We start from the raw sequence: 13678 nt of genomic DNA on the forward strand, positions 1-13678 counted from the left end.
ACCTGAGGCCAAAGCTGAAGCCAAATATTATCATCACAGAATGACCTTTTGATTTAAAAGAATAAAAATGTTTGTTAAAAGTTTAAAATGTTATAGTTTTAGTGGTTATTTTGTTTGATGTTATAAATGCTAGAACACCAAATAATTATACAAAGAATAGATAAAATCTTGTCTCCATTATTCTGCCTGGTATTATTATTTAAAATTTTACAAACAAATATTAGCTCAAAAAGGCTATACAGGGACTTCCCTGGTGGTGTGGTGGTTAACAATCCGCCTGCCAGTGCAGGGGACACGGGTTCGAGCCCTGGTCCAGGAAGATCCCACATGCCGCAGAGCAACTGAGCCTGTGCGCCACAACTACTGAGCCTGCGCTCTAGAGCCTGAGTACCCCAACTGCTGAGCCCGCATGCCACAACTACTGAAGCCCGCGTGCCTAGAGCCCGTGCTCCGCAACAAGAGAAGCCGCCACAATGAGAAGCTTGCACACTGCAACAAAGGGTAGCCCCCGCTCGCCGCAATTAGAGAAAGCCCGCGCAGCAACGAAGACCCAACGCAGCCAAAAACATAAAAATAAATTTATTTTTTAAAAAAAGGCTATACAACCACACACAGAAATGGATAACTGACTAAAACGGACAGTTTTACACAATTAAAATGATGGGCAAGAGATCTGAAGATATACTGCACAAAGAAGACCCATGAATGGCAAATAAATACATGAAAATATGCTTAATATTAGGAAAATGCAAAGGAAAACCACAATGAAATGCCACTCCATACATAGCGGGGCTAAAATTTTAAAAGACTGACCACAGGACGTGTTGGTAAGGATGTAGAACTAAAACTCTCATGTAATGCTGGTAGGAATGTAAAATGTACAACCACTATAAAAAACAATCTGGCAGTTTCTTAGAGAGTTAAGCATACACCTATCATATGACCCAGTCATTCTACTCCTTGGTATTTACCCATGAGAAATGAAAGCTTATGTCCAAACAAAGACTTCTACATAGATGTTCATAGCAGCTTTATTCATAACAGCCAAAAAGCAGAAACACAACCCAAATATCTATCAACAAGTGAAGGGATAGACAAATTGTGGCATTTGTGGCATACAGTGAATACTCAGCAATAAAAAGAAATGCATCATTGAAACACGTAAAAAGTAAGAGGTAGACCCCCCCGCCCTGGGCAAAGGGTTCCATTTATATAAAACTCTAGAAAATACAAACTAACCTACAGTGATAGAAAAGAGATCAGTGGTTCCTTGGGGACGGGCAGTGGGGAGGTCCACTCCCCCACTATGGAAGGAAGGGATTACAAAGAGGCACGAGGAAATTTCTTTTGAGGGTGATGGATATGTTCACGATATTCACTGTAGTGATGGTTTCATGGGTGTATACATGTATCAAAATGTCAAACGGTACACTTGAAATATGTTTGCAATTATGTCAATTATACCTCAATAAAACTTTTTTTAAAAAGCACAAAGTATTGACAATATGACTCCTGTAAGGGCATAATGCTTACACAGAACACATCATATTCACTTTTGTTTCTACTTGTCAACTAACAGTTATAGAAGACTACATGATGTTATGTATACCTATGATGCTAAGAAGAGAACCTTAACCCTAGGAATACTGTAGGGGGAACAGCTGAAAACCACCACACAGGCTTTTGTCTGTTCAGAATGAACTAATGTGGCTCTTGATAAGGCTGTGTGGGCACCCACTTGTCCAGTCAAGTTCGGCAAATCCTGAGAATTTCCACAGTCCCTTAACAGCTCAGGAGTATATTAGTTAGAAATGCCTCTAAAGTACTTACTCATTTTTGTTTCAGAACAGGGCTTAATGGCAATATCTTGGGTGAGGATTTAGGAATCTTATCTTGAACTGTTGAGCCATGAGACATGAGGCATAGAAGGGTTTGTCCTCCAAGATTCAGGCTCAGCTCTAATATTTTGAATATCAAAGTTCCTATGGTGCAATGATTCATTTGGAGGGTGAAGGTAGAGGGAGTTCTTGTCTGTTGTTTTATTCTTCTCTGAGGTAGAAATAGTTTACTATAAAGAATTAATAGTCTTTATCATTGCCTATTTTTAGGTACTTCCCCCACCCTCCTTATCCAACAGCATCTTTGGGTGAGGATGAGATCATATTTAAAACACACACACACCACTGAACAATAGCAGGTACTATAAATCTACATTCAAGCACTGCAGATGTACCAAGTTGGGATTTGAGCATTCTGTACTTTAAGGGTCTGTTTTGGATCACATTGAAGAGTTTGGGTGTCACTTAGCCTATTCTTTGGATTAATAAGAGATACTTTTCTTTCTTGAAACAAATGAAATAGAGCACACTGAATAGAAGTATGTTATATTCAAAATTATTTGTGGATATTGTAACTCATCTTAATAGTCCCTCACTGTCTGATTCTGCATTACCTAAGACTAGGACATATAGAGTGACAACCCATTTTTCACAAGATACAGTTATTCTTACATTTAGCTAGCTATCACACTCTCAATGTTCATATTAATTGGCAATCTGATTCCCTATGTATTATTTGAGAGCTCTAACATAATTGTTTTGGTACATAAAATCAGCAACTTTCACAATCATTAACAACTGTAGTATTTTACTTTTAATAATTTACATTCAAACTTCAATTGATAGAATTTCAATGTATGAGTCACATAAACAGCACTTCAAGTTATATCTAGAATGCTTACCATTATTTGAAAGTAACAAAACGTCATGATATTTGTCAGACCTTGTTCTCATACTGACACTGTTATACTGATTAGATATGGGGTAACCTATGCTATCACATGATGGTAGATCACACGTAATTCAGGGATGCTAGAAATGTTAAAGGCATTCAGCTATTCAGCTTCCCGAAGACTCAAGCTAAATGGGCAGATTTTGGCAAAATACTGAGGACAAACCTGACCTTCAGTGCATCCCTAAATTGGACAATAATTTGGCAATACCCACCAAAATTCAAAATCCTTTGACCCACCTCTTCCATTTTTAGGCATTTACTTTATGTGTACAAAATGTGCTATTAACAAAATAATTACAGCACTGTTTCTTACAGCAAAAGACTGGAATGTCCATTAATATGGAGACTACGCAGTTAAATAACTTTTAGTAGTCTGAGAGCTGTGGTGTTAAGATAGTAATCTCTGGAAAAAGACTCTCTGGGTTCAACTCCAGAGTCCTATTACTTATGAACTGTGTGACATTGGTGGGCATTTAACCACTCAAAGCCTAAACTGCCTCATCTGTTAAATGGGGATAAAAATAATACCTATCTCATAAGGTTGTTGCGAGCCTTGCATGACTTAATTCAAGAAAAGTGCCTGATACAGGAGTAAACTCTCAAAAAATTGTTGTGTAGGATGATGATGGTACATCAGTACAAGTGAATACTAGACTATTATTAAAAAGAATGTGGCATCTTTAACTGTATCAATGTGGAAAAATCTCCAAGGTAACATTGTTAAATGAAAAATGTAAGGCCTGGGAATAACATGACAAGATGCTACCTTTGTGAACAAATACATGAAAAAAAAGAGTAAGGATGGAGAGAGGGGGAGAAAACGCACACATGTATGAATATAAAAATTTTACTGTATTTGTACATGTATTATCCATTCAACTTAGTTAAAAATACTGAGTGATTCGATGAGGGCTAAACCAATTAAGCCAAGTGATAAAATTACTATATATACCTAATTAACTGAGCAAAGAGCATAGTAACTAAATAATAATGGCAAATATGTACATGGCTGTTATTATGTAACAGTCGTTCTAATCACTTTTCTTATATTATTCATTTAATCCTTACAACACTTAATGAAATAAATATACTCTTAATATCCTTATTTTAAAGCTGAGAAAAATGCAATACAGAAACATAAAAGAAACTTCCCCAAAGTCACACTGCTAAGAAGTAACAGAGCCAGGGTTTGAGCCAGTCTGGCTCCAGTACCTACACCCCTAACCTCCTTGCTTGCTATGTTGCCTCTCAATACTACTCTAAAATTACTTTTTATTTACATATATCCCAACTCTTTTCAAAAGGAATTTGTACATTCCTCAAAAAATGAAAAACAGAACTCCCATATGAACCAGCAATTCCACTCCTGGTTATTTATTTAAAGGAAACAAAAACACTAACTAGAAAAGGTATATGCACCCCACTAAGTTCATTGCGGTATTACTGACAATAGCCCAGATATGGAAGCAACCTAAGTGTCCATCAACAGAAAAATGGATAAAGATGATGTGGTGTGTGCATACAATGGAACATTAGCCGTAAAAAAGAATGAAATCTTTCCATTTGCAACAACAGAGATGGACCTACAGGGTATTAGTGAAATAAGTCAGACAGAGAAAGACAAATACTGCATGATTTCAGTTATATGTGTAATTTAAAAAACAAAACAAATGAACAAACAAAACAGAAACAAAGTCATAGATACAGAGAACAAACAGGTGGTTGCCAGAAGGAAGGGGATTGAGGGAGGAAAGAAACATGTGAGGGAGATTAAGAGGTACAAACTTCCAGTTGCAAAATAAATGAGTCACAGGTATGAAATGTATAGTGTAGGGAATATAGTCAATAAGTATGTAATATCTTTGTATGGTGACATGTCATAACTAGACTTATTGTGATTATTTTAAAATGTATAGAAATATCGAATCACTATGCTGTGTAGCAGGAACTAACATAGTATTTGCTTTAAGTCAATTATACTTCGAAAACAAACAAATTCATAGAAAAAGAGATCAGATTTGTGATTACTAGAAATAAGGAAGCAGGGGGAGGGGTAACCGGATGAAGGTGGTCAAAAGGTACAAACTTCCAGTTATAAATAAGTGCTAGGGATGTACTGTATAACATGATATATAATTACATTACTGAATGTTAAATATGAAAGTTGTTAAGAGAGTAAATCCTAAGAGTCTTCATCACAAGAAAAAAAAATTTGTTTAACTTTCCTTAATTTTGTATCTACATGAGATGATGGATGTTTACTAAACTTACTGTGGTCATCATTTCATGATGTATGTAAGTCAAGTCATTATGCTGTACACCTTAAACTTATACAGTGCTGTATGTCAATTATATCTCAATAAAACTGGAGGGGAAAAATGTGTACAGTTTACAATAAAGAACATATACATAATTAAGTTAGTAAAACTGATAAGGAAAAGGGGAAACAAAAAATATCAACACGAGAAACAAATACAAATGCTTTAAACATGCAACAAATCTCACTCTAAAGCAGGGGTCCCTAACCCCTCGAAACCCAGCCGCACAGCAGGAGGTGAGTGGCAGGCAAGCGAGCGAAGCTTAATCTGCCGCTCCCCATTACCGCCTGACCCCTCCCCCACTCCCCCCCACCCCGCCGCCACCCACCCCGTCTTCGGAAAAACTGTCTTCCATGAAACCGGTGCTGGATGCCAAAAAGGTTGGGGACCGCTGCTCTAAAACATCTGTTATTTTCTATTACGGCTTTGAATGATATATTAATTTCAGATTCTTAAAAGGACTGAAATCAAGTATTAAATAACTTAATTTTGCTTCTTTACAGGCATTCTTATTTGAAGCTTTCTAAGGAGAGTTAACGTTGTATCTAGTTTTTTTATTCACCAAAATCCAAATGTGGACTTTCCCTTATGCTGACCGTCATACGATTACGTCAGGTGACAGACCCATAATTGTGCAATATGCTCTATTATCCCCAAGGCAGAAAACATTTCTGGAGGACTTAATATCCATACCAAAAATAAAATTTGTAACCCTATCTGGTAATGCCTATCACTTTCCTGTACATTTTTAATGACAACTTCTTATTGGATACCCACGAGTTATCACATACACAAAATTAAGGAGAATTTATGGAATTAGCAGGGTAATTTCTACACTTTCCCCTCAGATACCTAAGTAATTAAGACAAAAAAAAATTTCAGACAATTGCCATTTCTGGCCATTTCAAATGGAATTCTTCCTTTTGTTAATTCCTTCTTTGCCCTAACAGATCTTTTACTTTTAATTAATTAACTTATTAATTAATTAATTTCTGGCTGTGTTGGGTCTTCATTGCTGTGTGCGGGCTTTCTCTAGTTGCGGCGAGCGGGGGGCTTCTCTTCCTTGCGGTGCGTGGGCTTCTCCTGCTGCGGAGCACAGGCTCCAGGCGTGCGGGCTCAGTAGTGGTGGCTCGCCGGCTCCACAGCGCAGGCTCAGTAGTTGTGGCACACGGGCTTAGTTGCTTCGTGGCATGTGGGATCTTCCCGGACCAGGGCTCGAACCCGTGTCCCCTGCATTGGCAGGTGGATTCTTTTTTTTTTTTTTTTTATTTTTATGGCTGTGTTGGGTCTTCGTTTCTGTGCGAGGGCTTTCTCTAGTTGTGGCAAGTGGGGACCACTCTTCATCGCGGTGCGCGGGCCTCTCACTATCGCGGCCTCTCTTGTTGCGGAGCACAGGCTCCAGACGCGCAGGCTCAGTAATTGTGGCTCACGGGCCCAGCTGCACCGCGGCATGTGGGATCTTCCCAGACCAGGGCTCGAACCCGTGTCCCCTGCATTGGCAGGCAGATTCTCAACCACTGCGCCACCAGGGAAGCCCTGGCAGGTGGATTCTTAACCACTGCGCCACCAGGGAAGTCCCTTCTTTTTAAAAAAGGTAGTTTTTTCTAATTACAGAAACACTACATGTTCATTGTAAAAATAAAAACACGTAATACAGAAAAGGGTAAGAAAATAAAAACCACCTAAAATGCCCATCCATGTACTGAGGTAACCACTAAACATACATTTTGGTGATTATCCTTTCTGCAATTCAACTTGTACAGATATGCACAAACATGTAGTTTTATGCATGTGTTATTGTGAATACCCTGCCTTTTTTTCTTTGTCTTTCTGTTTTCTTTTGCTTACTTCCTCCTTCCAGTGTTGACAATCATATAGGCACATACAAAACTCATGGTGCTTTTCAGCTGTTTAACAAAAATGGGATCTCGTTACATATATTTCTCTAAACTTTGCCTTTCTCACTTCAGATACATGATGGATCCTTTTAGGATGTATTTGGAAATCCTTTCGATTCACCAGTATGGATTTAACTCCTACTTTTAATGGATTTTAAAAACATAAAATCTATAAGTTATATATCAATACCCCTACTGACAGGCATTCCCTTTGTTCCCAGGTTTTTGCTACTTCAAACACTGCTTCAATCGACATTCACGTGAACACTTGCTACTTACTGGTGTTTTTATTCTAAGGAAAAGAGTCCATACGGTGGGATTGTTGGATGGAAGAATATGTATTTTTAATATTAACAGATATTGCCTGATTGTTTACTAAAAGAACTGTAACAATTTACATCTCCACTAGCATTTTATGAGAAAATCCTTTACCACACATCCCTGCTAGCGGTAAGTTTACCACTTAATTTCTGCTAATCAGAAAAAATTTTTCATTGTTAGTATATTGACTACTAGTGAAGTTATACATCTTTTCATAAGTTTGTTGAATGTTTGGATTTGTCTTCTTGAAGTTCTGGTCATATGCTTTACCCATGTTTCTATTGTGTGGACTTTTTCTTAATACGTAAAAGTTCTGACAAATGTTAACTCTATCTGTTATACATATTTCAATTTTTTTTCAACCTGGCTTTTGTCCTCTATTTTTGCCATTGAAAAATTCTTCATTTCTATGTGTTCTCATACACCTATGTTTACTTTTATGACTTTCAGATTTCCTATCTTGGTTTAAAAGTTCATCACTACATCTAGATTGTATATATAAAAAAATTTTAGAAATTAATATTTTTAATATTTTATTTTAAATATTTAAGTTCTTAATCCATCTTGAAACTAGTTTCTGCATATGTTGCAAAGTACTGGCTCAAGTTAATTTCTTCCAGACAGACAAGCTGTGTCAGTTACATTTACTATATATGTCCCAGTTCTTCCCACTGGATTGAAATATCACTTCACCATGTATTAAATTCTTTTATATGCTGGGATTTACTTCTGCTTTTTAAAATTCTGCTGAGCTTACAGAGGCCTAAAAACATACCTGCACCTATAAACTTAAATAATGTATTCGGTTATCTGGATAAGTCAAAAAACATTTTCACTTAGGATATCCAAGTAATTAAGAAGAAATCATCATTTAAATGCCTTAATTCTCCATACCAAATTAAAAAATTATTGCCCAAAGCAATAAACAGTGATTGTAGGAACTCAAATATAAATTTTAAAACTTTCTTAAATCTCCTAATCTAAGATGACTTATTTTGATGCATTTCTGTCCATCTTTTTCAATATGTATATACAATCATTACTACACATACAGTTTCTGTATCATGCCCTTTCTTCAATTTTATAAGTGTTTTCTAATTTAGTCTTCTCTATTTTATTTTTAAATAAACACTTAAAAGAATTAAACTAAGAAATAACTAAAACAAAACAAAGTCTGGTTGTTTTTCATTGCTCAAGCACATGTGGAGCTCTTCTGCATTATATCATGCATTACCCATTTTATTTTCAATGAAATAAGCTTAACTATTTTTCAGAAAAGAAATAAAACATGGCATGTTGTTGATATAATTTTTAAAAAGGTTTGTCAACGAAAGAACAACCGTTTCTACAGATAGCATTAAGATTCAGAAAAACACTGAAAATTTTATTGTAGTAGCTAGTCATAATATTGACACCAAAAAAATAGCAACAAAAAAAATCATAGGCTAAATCTCAAAATATCTATGAAATACCACCAATTTTGAAGGCTAAGTGCAGTTGTGAAATTTATTAAACAGAGCTAACTACGAACAAATATAAAGGGGCGTTTCAAATAAATTAATCATTAAATAATTTTATTCACAGTAGTAACTAATTCTAAAGATGACTTTAATAGTTACAGGTAAAAATAAAGATTTATTACTATGGAAATATACATCTATTTCAGCTATCTTTATAAACACACACACAATGTATATGTATTTACTATACATATAATATGTATATACTATATATATATAAAATAATACACTTATATAAACCGAAGTCACTTTCAGTTCACAACAGAAAACAAAGAAAATAGTAAATTTTTAAAGTCTCTACAGAAAAATTAAATGGAAAATATGGTTATTGATCATAATTTATTTCACTATAATAGAAAACTTGACATTAAAGAGAATATTCAATAATCTCTTAATAAAGTCTTTCCTTAGAACAAATGAGTTATTTTTTTCAGGATTAAGGTGAAACATAAACTCATGATAGCTACACTTCAATTATTGTTTAATTTACTGATATTTTCCAATACAAAACCACCAAACCTTGTGAATCATCAACCTAGGAAGGGAAAAATTTTACTCTAGTTCACGTCTCCATTGTGTTCTCTCTCTCTCTCTCTCTCTCTCTCTCTATATACTATTATATTCCTATGCCTACTTCAAATGAGGATAAAAATAAGGTATAAAAACATTTAGAATAAGAGGCAGAAATTTTAAATATAAGCTAAACTCAAAAGTTCCACCTCTATAGGGTGGTATAATTTTAATATATTTCTATAATCCATTGTAGGGATAATAATTTAGAAATATAATACTTCCTTAAATTGATTCCACATATTAATGATCACAAGCTCTGGAAAATCTTTATATAGAAAATATTAAGTCACTGCAGTTGCCAAAATAATAGACTTTATGTTGATATTTCTTAGCTCCTATTAATAAATCTATTTTAGAATCTTTGCTAGAAGTACATTTTTCTTGCTATTTTTTGGTAACAGCCTCGTTTCAAATTCTACTCTTTACTTCATACGCCAAACTTGTTGCTTAATTTTATAGGATATCTAAAAGTCTCCTTTAGAAATTCAGTATATAAAATCAAACTAGATATCAGCAAAGTTAATTTTTTAAATGTACAAAGTATGTACTAGGCCCTCTGCATTCATGATCTAATTTAACAGTATCTATGGCATAGATTTAAACATGAAATTTAAGCTTAGATTAAGTAAACTGTCCAAGGTCACACAGCTTAAATAAGTGGTAAGGCCAGACTTGAACCCAGGTCTATAGGATCACAAAATACCACTTAGTTTTAAAAATACTTTCACATAGATTACCTAGGGTTTATCTCACTTGAAATCATAATACCCTTGATGGAAAGTTTCCTAAGTATCAAACCATAAGCCCCCATCCCCAACTTTACTTAAAAGCATATAGCTAAAGTGGCAGTACTTAATGATGATTTTCTGACTTTTAGTCTAGGGCTATATCACGTGTAGCCTGTACAGTGCCCCTTTTTTCAATAAACACAACTCACTCCTCTTCCCTTCCCTATCACGCAAACACATATGTTGTGAAAATAAGTTTATCACTACATTAATAAAGTCCATCTGAGGTTTATATCTATTCTATTGACCATGATTTGGATGGTTACTATTAACAATTTATATTTGAAAGCTAATACCTAGTGCATAAACTCAGTAGGAGCTATATCTGCAAGAACTTTAAAAGTAGTTTAATCTCCCTGTCCAACTGTCAAACACTCATTCAATAAACAATTTACTGAATGCCTATCAAGTACTTCAGCATCCTGGTGCTAAAGACACAACAGTAGAGACACTGTCCTTGAATTCCTAGGAGCTTAACAGTTTACTAAGGACAGCCCAGCAAACAGTAATTAAATACAATGTGCTAGAAATGAAAATAGAAGAATAGAAAATATCGTGTAGTAGTCTATAGAAGTGAGTGCCTAGTTCTGCCCACAGAGGAAGAAAGCATCTTGGTGGTGGCCATAATCTACAAAGGCAGTGACATATAAGAAAGACCTCAGAGTAAGCACACAAGAGGTGTCAGGGACCCGAACACAAAAACCCCTGTGTGCCATTTTATGTTGGACTACAGCACAATTCTCTACTGAATGTTAAGATTTCTACATATAGGGAATTCCCTGGTGGCCCAGTGGTTAGGACTTAGCGCTTTCACTGCAGGGCGGAGGGTGGGGGGGCGGTTCAACCCCTGGTCAGTGAACTAAGAACTAAGATCCCATGAGCCACGTGGCGTGACCTAAAAAAAAAAAGATTTCTGCATATAATACTCATAGATTGATAAAAAGCTAGTCTCAGAAATGGTTTCCACACTTCACATCACTTGTTTGTGTGTGTAAATCGTGTATAACGTCAAAGCGCTTTTTCAAATTCAACTTTAGTAGCAATTTAGTCACCAATTCCTGCTGCCAATCTTCCAGATTTCATTAGTGGTCTAAATTACTGCTTTTGTAAGTTCCCTAAAATCAGGGGAATTGTGAAGTAAAACTGCAAACTCATTCAACCTCTTTCACATTGACATTCTCTCCTCTGGTACTCAATCCTTTTTAGCCTGTTTTCTCTATCCCATTTTGGTCTCACCCAGACAGGACTGGTTTGGACTTCAAGAATTCCTCTTATTTGGTGGAATGTTACCTGGGCAATGAAGCAACACTGCTTACATTTTTCTCTCCTCTAGTGATCAGGGAACCTCACTCTGGAGCAAACTAATGGATAAAACTATATTTATATCGGTAGCAAGCAAACCGATACAAAAACATCTCAAACAAATTAGTGCTTTTGTCCAATATAAGTTATGTGCACAAAATGCTAAAACTGTAAATCATAATAGTGGCCTTCGTCATTAGTTAGAGAAAGCAAGAAAGATCTTTAAGGTTATGTTTTCTAGTAATGAGCATCAATAAGCGAGTTTCTCTATTTTGAACTTACTGTAAAACATTTTGTTAAAGTGATATTACTCTAGAATTTTAACTTCCCCCTTAACAAAATAAGACCAGTTTATTGCAGAGAATTTGGAAGACACCAGAAAAACAAAAATAAGTCAGTCATACCCACCACTCAACGATAATGATTCCATCTTCCTCATTTTTCAGCTGTCTTTTTAATGGATTCTTCAATGACATGGGTTAGAAAACTCTAAGGCTTAACTAAGAATATAATTTTTTCAGATTAAGAAAAAGTGTAATTTAAATTTTAAAAATCAAATTTGTAATTTCTGTAAGGACTTTCAATTTAAAAGAACCAAGGGACTTTCTGAGTTTGCAGTATAAACAAGAGTTTAACCCCAAACAGAAAAACACTCTTCCCTAAGGCACATTGTTTGGGGTCAAAACATTGGTTACTATATTACATGTGAAACGGGAGTACATTGGGTTGGGTAAAAACCTAAACAATCTTTTCTGCACTTTCAGAAAATACAGTTCATCAAAATCTGAAGAGGTCACCTGGAGTTTTACAAATGGGGAAAGCTAAGGAGGGATACAAATGCTACTTAACATAAATTTACCACTAGTCAAGGAACTGACTGGGAGTGGCAATTAAGTAGGATTTTAGGGAGAAATGGCCAGAGGATGTCAAAGGCAGAAAATATGAAGTCAGCAATATCTCGACTTAACCTCCTTACCTTTAAGTTTGTGGTCAAACACATTGGTTTAATTATCTTTCCAGCCCAATGAGTTTCTGAAGAATTACTTCCCTTTCAGGGAGGTCACTTTTCCATAAGCTAGCCTGGATCTCCTGCAGATCATGACACCGCAACACCATCTTTCAACGCCTCCCCATTCAATCTAGACTGTCGCATTACCAACACCTCCTGTTTTGAAGGTAGTATATATTTATTCTTTCAACTGTCCTCTCCTTTTCTGCACCATTAAGTCAGAGAACAGAAAGGTAAACGGCCACCTTTTACCCTTCCAGATCCATTCAAAGCTTGTGGACATCTATAAAACGCCTCTCGCAAGGATGTCAGATAAAAACTCAGAATTAACTGAGAATGCACATTCGGAAGCAAGCTTTACGGTGACTCCGCAGTGAGGGCCACATCGGTGACATTCTCTCCCAAGCCTGTCTCACAGGAGACGCCTCTGCCTCTGGGGTTTTTCCTATCTCCCCGCTCCCCAGCCCGGGGCTGAAGGTAAAGACCTTACAAGGCCTCTGCCAAATAACAGGCTTTGGGGATTGAGATCTGGAGGCTACTGCAGACCCCGAAGAATGCCTGAACCAATCCCACTACCCGAAGCCCCAAAGACTCGAAAGGGGAACCATAATGGCCGCACTCACCCCCAGCCCCGGGAAAAGTGGACATGTGAACTCCTAGGCTGCAGGGGCGACCACAGTGGGGGAGCGGGTGTCAAGATAACTGGAGAAATTACATCGCCGGTGCAGGATGACAGCGGGGGGAAGCCCGAGACAGCAGAGGCCACCATTCACACTCTCTCTTCTCTTCCTCCTCCCACCTCTTCTCTTCTATCCCAACCAGCCACCGGTTACCGGTCGCCACTCACCTGCTGGGGCGCGAGGTCCAGAAACTGTGCCGATCACCTACCCAGAGGCTCTGTCACTGTGGGAGGGGAAGTCTTCAGCTGCAGAGGGGGGCGGGCCTAGACAGTCACGTGACCTCGGGCTCCGCCCTGTTCTCCCCAACCGGGCTTGCTGCATCTCCGGCGCCTGTATTTTTGCGGATCGTTTGAACGTTAATTTTATTGCGATTAGATTTTAGGAAAACAAAAACAAAACAAAAATGTCCGCAAAGATTATGTTGTAAAGTGCAACGTAGAAGGCGTGGGTGAAACGGGCTAAAGTGCATTGCTAAG

At 36.9% G+C, this 13678-nt stretch overlaps 1 protein-coding gene across 2 annotated transcripts in view; it reads right to left on the reverse strand.

The window, feature by feature from the left end:
* Positions 1-13548, reverse strand: part of ATP6V1A (ATPase H+ transporting V1 subunit A) — a 58715-nt gene extending 45167 nt beyond the window's left edge. Inside the window, exon 1 of one of the 2 annotated variants that reach the window (XM_057545032.1) lies at positions 13370-13548. The gene's annotated coding sequence lies outside the window, so the exon portion shown is untranslated. The remainder of the gene's footprint in view (positions 1-13369) is intronic. The other variant, XM_057545033.1, reaches the window with a different exon arrangement.
* Positions 13549-13678: the final 130 nt, after the last annotated feature.

The sequence above is a fragment of the Balaenoptera acutorostrata genome, chromosome 4, assembly GCF_949987535.1.
Source record: "Balaenoptera acutorostrata chromosome 4, mBalAcu1.1, whole genome shotgun sequence".
NCBI lineage: Eukaryota > Metazoa > Chordata > Mammalia > Artiodactyla > Balaenopteridae > Balaenoptera > Balaenoptera acutorostrata.